The sequence below is a fragment of the Pan paniscus genome, chromosome 1 (genome assembly GCF_029289425.2).
Source record: "Pan paniscus chromosome 1, NHGRI_mPanPan1-v2.0_pri, whole genome shotgun sequence".
Lineage (NCBI taxonomy): Eukaryota > Metazoa > Chordata > Mammalia > Primates > Hominidae > Pan > Pan paniscus.
In genome coordinates, this window is record NC_073249.2 from 103,432,404 (window position 1) to 103,444,750 (window position 12,347).

At 45.4% G+C, this 12,347-nt stretch overlaps 1 non-coding gene across 1 annotated transcript; it reads right to left on the reverse strand.

Moving 5' to 3' along the window:
- Window positions 1–12,101: 12,101 nt before the first annotated feature.
- On the reverse strand, window positions 12,102–12,266 carry LOC117978004 (U1 spliceosomal RNA). The gene has a single exon (XR_004669065.2). It is a non-coding gene; the product is annotated as a U1 spliceosomal RNA (small nuclear RNA).
- Window positions 12,267–12,347: the final 81 nt, after the last annotated feature.

Here is a 12,347-nt window from a genome sequence, read left to right on the forward strand (position 1 = left end):
AGGAGAGGGCTCTAGAAAAGAAGTTGAGGAGGCGGAGGAGAGAAGCGGAAGAGCAAAGAAAAGGAGGAGCAAAGACGAACGGGTAGGGCAGCGAGTAGGGAGTTAACAGTTGCAGTCTTATTTGATGAATATAGGCTGCCACTCCAGAGTGCTGGGCCCACTACTTTGAATTAGTTATTGATCCACCGGAGAACTTTTTTCTGTTCCCGAAAGCCTGGAGTTGTTTGCCTTACATTTGCTCCTGCTAAATTACCTTTAACTGTTGCTTTTGCTGGCGTAGGTTAAGTTGGTTTGCCAGGTGGGTGGAAGCCAAGATTGGCACCATTCAAGAGACATTCTTTTTTTTTTTTTTTTTTTTTTTTTTTGAGACAGAGTCTCGCTCTGTCACCCAGGCTGGAGTGCAGTGGCCCGATCTCGGCTCACTGCAACCTCCGCCTCCCGGGTTCAAGCGATTCTCCCTCCTCAGCCTCCCGAGTAGCTGGGGATTACAGGCGCCCGCCATCAAGCCCAGCTAATTTTTGTATTTTTAGTAGAGACAGGGTTTCACCATGTTGGCCAGGCTGGTCTCGAACCCCTGAACTCAGGTGATCTGCCCGCCTTGGCCTCCTAAAGTGCTGGGATTACAGGCATGAGCCACCGCTCCCGGCCTGAACATTCCTTTTCAACTCCTCCTACAGATCTTCCACCTCCTTTCCCTAAGGATCATTTACCAGTACTTTTTATTTTTTAAGAGTGTAAATATGCTTTAGTCTCACTTACATATAGTCCACCAACCATCTCCAAAATGACCAGTTATTCTCAAAGTGTGGTCCCAGGACAAGCATCTTCAGTATCACCTGGAAACTTGAGATAAACGCAAACTATTGAGTGCCACCTTAGACCTATTGAATCAGAAACCCCCAGGGTGGCCCCAACATCTGTTACTTAACAAGCTCTCTAGGTAGTTTGGAATGTTCAAGTTTGGGAACCACTGTATTAGGGCAGCCTCCTTCCCTATTAACCGAGGGTGTATCATATTCTTGGATAGGAGACTCAACATCATAAAGACAGCACCTCTCCTTTACTTGGTGTCTGAATTTAACATGATTTTCATAAAACTGTCCAAAGAATTTTTTCTTTTTTATTCAAACTAGACAATATGATTATAAAGTTCAAGAGGAAAATACCAAGGAGAAATATCCAAGGAATTCTTTCTTTTTTTTTTTAGAGACAGTATCTTGCTGTCACCCAAGATGGAGGGCAGTATCATGATCTTGGCTCACTGCAACCTCCACCTCCCTCAGGCTCAGCTGATCCTCCTACCTTAGCCTCCCAAGTAGCTGGGTCTACAGGCGCTTGCCATCATGCTTGGCTGATTTTTTAACTTTTTGTAGAGATGAGGGCTCACTGTATTGCCTAGGGTGGTCCCAAACTCCTGGACTCAAGCGATATGCCCACCTCAGCCTCCCAAAGTGTTGGGATTACAGGCCTGAGCCACTGTGCCCAAACTAATGGTAAATTTTCCTAAAGTTTATGTTGGAGAGGGTTTTTTTTTTTTTTTTTTTTTTTTTTGAGACAGAGTCTCGCATTTTCGCCCAGGCTGGAGTGTAGTGGCAGATCTCGGCTCACTGCAAGCTCCGCCTCCAGGGTTCACGCCATTTTCCTTCCTCAGCCTCCCGAGTAGCTGGGACTACAGGCGCCCGCCACCACGCCCCGCTAATTTTTGTATTGTCAGTAGAGACGGGGTTTCACTGTGTTAGTCAGGATGGTCTCGATCTCTGACCTTGTGATCCGCTCGCCTTGGCCTCCCAAAGTGCTGGGATTACAGGCTTGAGCCACCGCGCCCGGCGGGAAGGTTATTATACCTTGTGAATGAGAGGATAAGTTGGTACAAGTTCTACAGGGTGCCTTATGACAATATCTATAAAAGTAAAAAAAATTTTTTTCTTGGAGACTGAATCTCTGTCGCCCAGGCTGGAGTGCAGTGGCACAATCTTGGCTCCCTACAACCTTCGCCTCCCAGATTCAAGTGATTCTCCCACCTCAGTCTCTCCAGTAGTTGGGACCACATGTGCGCACCACCACCCCCGACTAATTTTTTTGTATTTTTCGTAGAGATGGGGTTTTACCATATTGGCCAGGCTGTTCTCAAACTCCTGACCTCAGGTGATCCACCCACTTTGGCCTCCCAAAGTCCTGGGATTACAGGTGTGAGCCATCACGCCTGACCAAAAAAAATTAAAAAAAATTTTTCTTTTAAACTTTGTGTCATGGCCGGGCGCGGTGGCTCACGCCTGTAATCCCAGCACTTTGTGAGGCCGAGGCAGGCGGATCACTGAGGTCAGGAGTTCGAGACCAGCCTGACCAATATGTAGAAACCCTGTCTCTACTAAAAATACAAAATTAGCCAGGCGTGGTGGCACATGCCTGTAATCCTAGCTACTAGGGAGGCTCAGGCAGGAGAATAGCTTGAACCTGGGAGGCGGAGGTTGCGGTGAGCTGAGATTGCACCATTGCACTCCAGCCTGGGCAATAAGAGCGAAACTCCGTCTCAAAAGAAAAAGAAAAAAATGTTGGTTATATTTTCCAGCTTCTCTCATCAAGAGAGTCTATTTCTCCTCTGTTTGAATCTGGGATTGGCTATGTGACTTGCTTTGGGCAAATGTTGGTGCCTTCACAAAACTGACAGAAGAGAGGCTTGCACATGGGGGGATTACCTGCTTTTTGCTTCACTTGAAATTCTGAGACCATGATCTGAAGATCCCCCCAAGATAGCCTGCTAGAGAGATCACATGAAGAAAAAGATCCATGCATCTCACTTTTCCCAACCAATCCAGCTATACCCCAGATGTGTGAGTGAGGCCATCCTAGACCATCCAGCCCCAAATGAATCAGCCTGAACCAGAAGAATTTCCAAGCCAACTCACAGAATCACTAAAAATAATAACTTATTGTTATTTTAAGTCAATAAGCTTGGGATGGTTTATTATGCAGCAAAAGTATATCAAAAGGGTGATGGTAGTTGCAGGAAATAAATATATACCTTTAACTGTATATGCATAAACATCTTTGGAATGATACCTCCAAAATATACATTTCTATATTGAAAGAGCACACTGTGTACCCAGCATGGTGGATGAAAATAGATCATGAAGTTTCAGAATAGTAGGAACAGGTAGAAGATTCTATAAGCTTTTGGGAGGGGAGCTGGGAGAACAGTTTAAGGCAAATAACAAAGAATCAGAACGGCATCCATCTTCTCTACGGTGTTGAGGCGCTCCAGTCTATAACCATCAGGAACAAACCTATAGTCAAATCTGAGTATATTGGCTCATTGCAACAGAGGAGACAGCAAACACTATGGGGAAATTGTGGGACAATTCTTCCCCTGGGAATCTCGATATTTTTATCTAGAAAGTGGGAGGAATGGTTGCAGAACTAAACACATAATTGGTAAAGAATCAACAGTCAATACAAAAATTAGCCGAGCATGGTTGGGCATGCCTGTAATCCCAGCTACTTGAGAGGCTGAGGGAGGAGAATCGCTTGAACGCAGGAGGCAGAGGTTGCAGTGAGCTGAGATGACGCCCCTGCACTCCAGCCTGGGTGACAGAGACTGTCTCAAAAAAATAAAATAAAATAAAAAATAAGGCCAGGTGCAGTGGCTCACGCCTGTAATCCCAACACTTTGAGAGGCCAAGGCGGGCGGACCACAAGGTCAGGAGTTCGAGACCAGCCTGGCCAATATGGTGAAACCCTGTCTCTACTAAAAATACAAAAATTAGCTGAGTGTGGTGGTGGGCGCCTGTAGTCCCAGCTACTCCGGAGGTTGAGACAGGAGAATCGCTTGAACCCGGGAGGCAGAGGTTGCAGTGAGCCGAGATCACGCCACTGCACTCCAGCCTGGCGACAGAGCAAGACTCCGTCTCAAAAAAATAAAAAATAAAAGAATTAACAGTCACTATTAGTAGCTGGGAAAGGGGAATGTTTGATCATATTATGGTTTGAACAGTGTTCTGTTTGTGCTCAAATATGATTGTGAAATAGTCTTTCTTTCATCTTGGTGAGAGGGTAGCTTTGTCTGATATTGGTGTTGTGAAATTTTTAGTTTGAACCGGAGAACATCATGGCCTAGGTGTTTATCAGACCAGCTCTAGCTGAGAGCAGAAAAGGGTTACTTCTTCTTTCTCAGAAACGACTATGGAAAACAGTAGGCCGGGCGCAGTGGCTCACTCCTGTAATCCCTGCACTTTCGGAGCCCGAGGCGGGCGGATCACGAGGTCAGGAGTTCGAGACCAGCCTGGCCAATATGGTGAAACCCCGTCTCTACTAAAAATACAAAAATTAGCTGGCCATAGTGGTGTATGCCTGTATTCCCAGCTACTTGGGAGGCTAAGGCAGAAGAATCGCTTGAACCTAGGAGGCAGAGGTTGCAGTGAACCGAGATTGTGCCACTGCACTCCAGCCTGGGCAACAGAGCGAGACTCCGTCTCAAAAAAAAAAAAAAAAGACTATAGGAAAACAGTAAACAACAAGGGCCGGGCGCGGTGGTTCACGCCTGTAATCCCAGCACTTTGCAAAGCCGAGGGAGGCGGATCACTTGAGGTCAGGAGTTTGAAACTGTAGCAGGAGAGGTCGTAGACAAAATCCCTCAGACACCGGATTGTGGAAGGTAAGAGCTTTATTCAGTTGGGAGCGTCGGCCGACTCACGTCCTAGAAACCGAGCTCCCCGAATAAGTAATTCCTGTCCCTTTTAAGGGCTCACAACTCTATAGGGGCTGTGGGTGGGGGGAGAGGTCATGATCCATTGAGCAAGCGAGGGGTACGTGACTGGGGGCTGCATGCACCGGTAATCAGAACGAAACAGAACAGAAAAGGGAGTTTCATAATGCGTTTTTATACAATGTCTGGAATTTATAGACAGCGCAAGTGGTGAGGTCAGGGGTTGAATTTTAACAACCAGGCCCGAAATGTGGCGCCCGGTTGTCTGACCACGATTTTCACTTCTGCCCATTCTTTCAACCTCCACTTTTTCAGCAAACAAGAAATTAAGTATAAGACAATATGAGGAGTGCTATCCTCTCAAAACCAGCTTGGCTAACATGGCGAAACCCCATCTCTACTAAAAATAAAAAAATTAGCCGGGCGTGGTGGCGGGTGCCTGTAATCCCAGCTACTGGGGAGGCTGAGGCAGGAGAATCGCTTGAACCCAGCAGGTGGAGGTTGCAGTGAGCTGAGATCCCGCCGCCGCACTCCAGCCTGGGCGACGGAGGGAGGCGAGACTCTGTTTCAAAAAAAAAAAAAAAAAAAAAAAAAAAAAAAAAAAAAGCAGCGCTTTTAAAAATCTGAGAGAAATTATTTCAACCTATCTCTATGTATCTCTAGTAAAATATCAATTAAGTGTATGGGTATAATAGACATTTTCAGACATGCAGTGTCTCAAAAAGTTTATTTCTAAGGTAACCACTTTATAGGAGGTTTTGGAGGATATGCATCATCAAAAGGAAGAAGTGAGTGAGGAATGAACCCCCTTGAGATCCATGAAGCAGGGGATCTAACAAAAGAGAGAGGCGATGGAAATCCCAAGATGGTGCAGTAAAGAGAGATATTATGATAACAGCTGTGGGATAAGCCTGAAGAGCAAGTCATCCAGAATGGAACAGATAGAAATGTGCCAGGAAAAATTTTTCTTTGTTTCTTTCTTTCTTTCTTTTTTTTTTTTTTTGAGAAGGAGTCTCGCTCTTTTGCCCAGGCTGGAATGCAGTGGTGCAATCTTGGCTCACTGCAACCTCCGCCTGCCCAGTTCAAGCGATTCTCCCGCCCTCAGCTTCCCGAGTAGCTGGGATTACAGGCGCCCCCCACCATGCCCGACTAATTTTTGTATTTTTAGTAAAGACGGGGTTTCACCACGCTGGCCAGGCTGTTCTTGAACTCCTGACCTCAGGTGATCCACCTGCCTGGGCCTCCCAAAGTGCTGGGATTACAGACATGAGCCACCACGCTGGGCCAGGAAAAATTTCTTGAACAAACATACAAGCAGGCAAACCAATCAAAATGATTTTATGTTTCTATGTGTCGAGGGGAGATTTACAGAGCTGGGGAGAAATTGGCTAGTATTAAGTAATAAATACATGACAAACTAACCAAATGGAAAAATAAGATTATTATTGCCAGGGTAAATACTGTACAAAAAAAAAAATCACTATCTAGAAGCTAGGAAGAGGACTCACACCAAGAACCAAACCTGCTGGCACCTTGATCTTGGACATCTCAGCCTCCAGAACTGTGAGAAATAAATGTTTAAGCCACCCAGTAGATGGTATTTTGTTACAGCAGCCTGAGATAACTAAGACATCCAAACCTCTGAAAGAATCAAAATCAGACTTTACTTAACTAACTCTAGGTATATCTATTTGAGAATCCATCCTCTATTTCTATTTTCTTAGTTTTAAAGAAAATTTGGGGGGTGCTATGGCAATAGGTGTAGGTACCACTGCAACAGAATCTTGCAGTGCAGGAGACAGATTGGACTCAACTCCTATTTCTGTTTCTTATGACGTTTTCTTTAGCTACTTGCCTATCCAGCTCACCAGACAGTGTTTCATAGCAAGTACCATGTACCAGCATAGACCAAACAATTCCACAAGAGCAGTAGAATAGCCAGTATTATTAAGTTCCAACAATAAAAGCCCAAGAATGCAATCTCTCCTCTTGTTGCCACAATAAGAAAAAGATCCATTATATAAAGTCTTAATTAGATGAAAATTTAAAATCTCCCCTTTTCAATTTTTATTTGGCTAAGGACCAACTCTGTGCCAAATTAAAGGTCCCGCCCTGGAGGGTTAGGTCTGAGTTCTTCTTCAGCAGCTGAAGCCTGGGCTCTCTGTCACAGGAACAGTGGGAACACCCATTGTCAGCACTTTTACAGTCAGGTGAATCCAACCTCAAGTCTCTCTTGCGAACCACTTTCCCAGAATTCTCAGGGGTCAGGAGAACAAAGGAGAACAGGGTAGCACCAGCTCCTTACCTGTAAGATTCAGTGCTATGTGTGAGACCTGCAAGCAATAATATTCCCCAAACAAAAGTGAAGAGTTTGTGCTGCTATTAAATGTCAGATAGTGTGGCCAAGGAAGGAGCATTCTCTTAGGATGTGGGAATATGACTAGGCCCAACTTCTTTAGAGGTCAATTAAGCATCAATTAGAAAAACTGGAAAGGCACAAATACTTTGACCAGGGAAGTCTATTTCTAGAAGTCTGTTTTAAGAAATCCTTGCACAGCTCACACCTGTAATCCCAGGCCTTTGGGAGGCCAAGGCAGGCAGATCACGAGATCAGGAGATCGAGACCATCCTGGCTAACACAGTGAAACCCAGTCTCTACTAAAAATACAAAAATTAGCTGGGCCTGGTGGCGGGCGCCTGTAGTCCCAGCTACTCTGGAGGCTGAGGCAGGAGAATGGTGTGAACCTGGGAGGCGGAGCTTGCAGTGAGCCGAGATCGTACCACTGCACTCCAGCCTGGGCAGCAGACCAAGACACCGTCTCAAAAAAAAAAAAAAAAAAAAAAAGAAATCCCTGCACAAATGATGAAAGATATTTGTATAAGGATGTTCTCTGAATAATTTTTTATAAGAATAAGCATTAGACACAATTTTGTGTCCATTAGCTGAGGGCCATTTAAATATATACTGGTTCATCCATACCATAAAAAGATGAGCAGTTGTTTAAAAGCCTGAGGTAAAATATGAAAGTGGTGATGATGATGCCACTGAAAATAATTATAGCAGCTAATGTTTAATGAACATTTATTAGGTGCTCAAATGCTTTATGTGTATTTCTCATCAAATGTGTAAACCAAAAATAAAATTCTAAGGCCCCCCAACCATGTGAATGGACCCCTGCTCTAGGTCAAGGTCATTCCACAGTTAACCTGAAAAACTAGTTCAGGCCATGATGGGAAGAAGTTGGACATGCCTCATTATACCCTCCTTCCTTTTGGAACTCAGGAAAAGCCAACCAGCATTAACATCAACACAGACCTTAAGTCTGATAAGAAACATTTACAATCTATTTTCTCTGAAGCCTGCTACCTGGAGGCTTCATCTGCATGGTAAAACCTTGGTCTCCACAACCCCCTATCTAACCCAGAAATTCCCTTCTGGAATAAGAACTCTTTCAACCAATAGCTAATCAGAAAAATTTTAAATCTATGACCTGGAAGCCCCCCACCCTTTGAGTTGTCCCGCCCTTCCAGATTGAAGCAGTGTAAATCTTACATGTATTGATCGATGTATTCTGTCTCCCTAAAATGAATAAAAGCAAGCTGTACCCGACCACCTTGGGCACATGTTGCCAGGACCTCCTGAAACTGTGTCATGGGTGCCACCTTAACCTTGCAAGGTAAACTTTCTAAATTTATTGAGACCTGTCTCACATACTTTTGGATTCACAAATGTTAGATTAATCCATGAGAGAAGCATTGTTTATTTATTTATTATTATTATTATTTTTTGAGATGGAGTCGGCTCTGTTACCAGGCTGGAGTGCAGTGGCGCAATCTTGGCTCACTGCAACCTCTGCCTCCTGGGTTCAAACTATTCTCCTGCCTCAGCCTCTCAGGTAGCTGGGATTACAGGCACCTGCCACCACGCCCAGCTCATTTTTGTATTTTTAGTAGAGATGGGGTTTCACCAAGTTGACCAGGCAGGTCTCGAACTCCTAACCTTAGGTGATCTGCCCGCCTCATCCTCCCAAACTGCTGCAATTACAGGCATGAGCCACCACACCCAGCCAAGGGAAGCACTTTTTTTTTTTTTCTGTTTTTATAGATGAAGAAATAGAGATACAGAAAATTCAGTAACGTTTTAAAAGTCACATCATGAACCAACCAAGATTTCAACCTGGAAATTGAGGCTTCACCACAAGTGAAGACTGGGATTTTCTTGTTTTCAATTATTGGGAGTTTTGGATTTCCAGGAATGTGCAGTTGTAAAAATCCAGCTTCAGGAAGTGTTGAAATAAGTGCAGTGGCTATGGCGTAAGCTCTGAAGCCCCAGGCTCAGGCTCTATTGAAAAATTACTTTTGCTGAAATATTCTTGTTTTTAGGAACTTCCATGGAACTTGAGCCTTCGCACAGCGTATTTTGGCATCGAATTTAAAGCTAGTAGAGGTCCGGAAGATTCCCAGGATTAAAGTCTTTAAACAGAAAGCGTGAATCTTGCCTAAGTAAAAGGTACCATCTCTGGGTGGGCTTGAACCACCAGCCTTTCGGTTCAAACAGCCGAACGCACTAACCGATTGCGCCACAGAGACTCTAATGGTTTAGATTTGCTGATACCAGAAATGGCATTTTAACCTCTGGCCGTAGATAATCTCATATGTTTGTAGCCTGTCCAATCCCGCGCACTCCAGAAACCCAGAACACGGGAGACATTGAAGCCAAGAGGCGAGTCTTTGGGCACGTTTGGACATTCTACCCGGGCAGAAGTCAGCTGGGGGACTCCAACGGCCAAACGGCCGCCTGCTCCTCACCGTCTGCTCTTCACTGCTTCCCCCGCCTGCTCTTCACCGTCTCAAAAGTCGCCGGCCCCTCTACAGGCGACAACTGCAGCTTCTCAGGCGGAAGTCACTCGCTTTCCCATTCTTAGCCCCGCTTCACACCTTGAGCTCACAGTCATTTCCGCCGGGCCTGGGCTAGCGGACGCGCGCGTGGGAAGGACCAGAACCCGTGGTGTCCTCACCGCGTCGCCCTCGGGCCCTCAGAGGTGGGATCCACCGGACAGGGACCTGGAGTTTGCACAGGCTGCAGCCCTTCGCCCAGAGCCAGCCTAGCACCTAGTAGGTGCCCAATAAATGCTCGGTGAAGGAAGAAATTCCACCGCAGGGTTTTAGGAGAACCATGAATTCCTGTGTGAACGTTAAGCGTTTAGTCCTACTAGGAAGTCTGGAATATAGAGACGTGAACTGTTTCTCAAAGGCAGCTGTTCTTGTATCCCCAGAGCCGGTTTAGAATCCAGCAAAGGCCCCTGCCCGGTGGATCCCACCTCTGGAGACCCGAGGATAGTGCGGTGGGGGGCACCGCGGGTTCTTGTCCTTCCCACGCTCACGTCCACTGGCCCAGGCCCAAAGGAACTGGCTGTGAGTACAAGATGTGAAGATAGTTACAAATACCAGCTAGTGCCAGTGCCAGTTGCAGAAATCAGGACTTGTAATAGTTATGAGTATTTCTTCATTATTTTGAGATGAATACATTTGGCTGTCTACTAACCAAAACTTTTCTTGAGAATTCTCCTCTTCCATCACCCTAGCTAGCACATTCATTAATAATTAACTTTTAGAAATCTCAATATTTAGGTTACGGGAAAGCAAATATGGAATGTGATCTATCTAGCTAAAAAAGGAGTGAACATCATTCAAAGACAAAGACTTTATCCTGTTGGGGAAAGGGTTGGCATATTTTCACTGAATGAGAAAAAGTATGATTTTCATATTGTCTTTATTTGAACCTTAAGTATGATTTTACAAGGAGGAAAAAGGAGGAGGAAGAAGCGAAAGAAGAAGAAGAGGAGGAAAAAAGAAGAGGAGGAAGGTGCACATTGATGCCACTTTGAGAAGAAGTGGACTGTGGTGGATTTGTAATGTATCAGTTTTGCCAAGCTGAATGCACATTTCCCAGATTTGCCATCTTTAGATAGCTCTAGGTTAGCCTGGGCAACAGGAGACACTTGGAAGATAGAATTCAAGTGGCTGTTACACGCTTTTGTATACTGGGAAGGGCGTTGTTACAGCTCAGGCATGATCTTCATCTTCCCTGACCCTTGGACTGGTGGGTGTTTTGCTTCTTGATCTAACATTAAGGTTAGAAGTTGCAGGATTCCAGCTGGGTTTTGCTACATCCAATCTGGTTTAAGTTCTCATATTATTAGGAAAGCTTTAGGGTGCTTCAGGAAAACGCTTTTTAAAAAATCAAATTTGGAAAATATCAAATGGAATTATAGGCAATAAGCATAACCCAGTGGAACCATGAATCAAACCCTCTGGAGCAGGGTTGTCTAAATTTTGGCTTCCTTGGGCCACACTGGAAAAAAAAAAAAAAGACACTTGGGCCAAACATAATATACACTAATCGCAATTGAACTGTACCTGTAAAGCTTGTAAACAAAATGTGTCTGTAAAGTCTGTAAACAGGCCAGGTGCGGTGGCTCAGGCCTGTAATCCCAACACTTTGGGAGGCCGCGAGGCAGGCGGAAAACTTGAGGTCAGGAGTTCAGGACCAGCGTGGCCAACATGGTGAAACCCCGTCACTCTTTTTTTTTTTTTTTCGAGACGGAGTCTCGCTCTGTCGCCCAGGCTGGAGTGCAGTGGTGCGATCTCAGCTCACTGCAACCTCTGCCTCCCGGGTTCAAGCGATTCTCTTGCCTCAGCCTCCTGAGTAGCTGGGACTACAGGCACGTGCCACCACGCCCGGCTAATTTTTTTTTTTTTTTTTTTTTGTATTTTTATTAGAGATGGGGTTTCACTGTGTTAGCCAGGATGGTCTTGACCTCCTGACCTCATGATCCACCCGCCTCCGCCTCCCAAAGTGCTGGGATTACAGGCGCGAGCCAGTGCGCCCGGCCCGGTGAAACCATGTCTCTACTAAAAATTCAAAAAATTAGCCGGACCTAATTTTTTGGTTGCCTGAGCCTGTAATGCCAGTTACTCGGGAGGCTGAGTATTCTCTGGTTGAGGAAGGAGAATAGCTTGAACGCAGGAGGCAGAGGTTGCAGTAAGGCGAGATCGCGCCATACACTCCAGCGGACTGTTTGCTGTTAATCCCATAGGGAAAAGAAAAGCTTAGTTTTATTTCTATAGAACAACAACAAAAAAAGCTAAGAGATTAGTAGAGACGGGTTCACCATATTTGCCCACACACGCCTGAGGTCGAGCGATATTAACATAAACATAACCTATCGACGTACCTCATAGATTGCTGGGATTACAAACGTGAGAACCACTATGTCCCAAATTTTTAGTTTCAGTGAAGTTACAGATGGGAACAAAGACCTGATTCTCAGCATATGCTGACGCCTAGTATGCGTTTCTGCAGCAAACAAAACGTACTTTTAAAACGACAAAAATGCAGGGGAAAGCATGAACGCAGTCCACCACTACCACAAATCATACAGTCGAGTTCCCCACATTTGCAGAAACTGCAGGGGTCAGCACATCCGGAGTGCAATGGATAAGCCTCGCTCTGGAAAAAACCACCTTCGTGACCATGGTATCTCTCCTGCCAGGTAAGTATGAGCTATTGCACCTCCGCCCCGCCACAGCCTCACACGCCTCACCCTTTACACGCACGGTCACTTGCCCCGCCCCCCCCCCC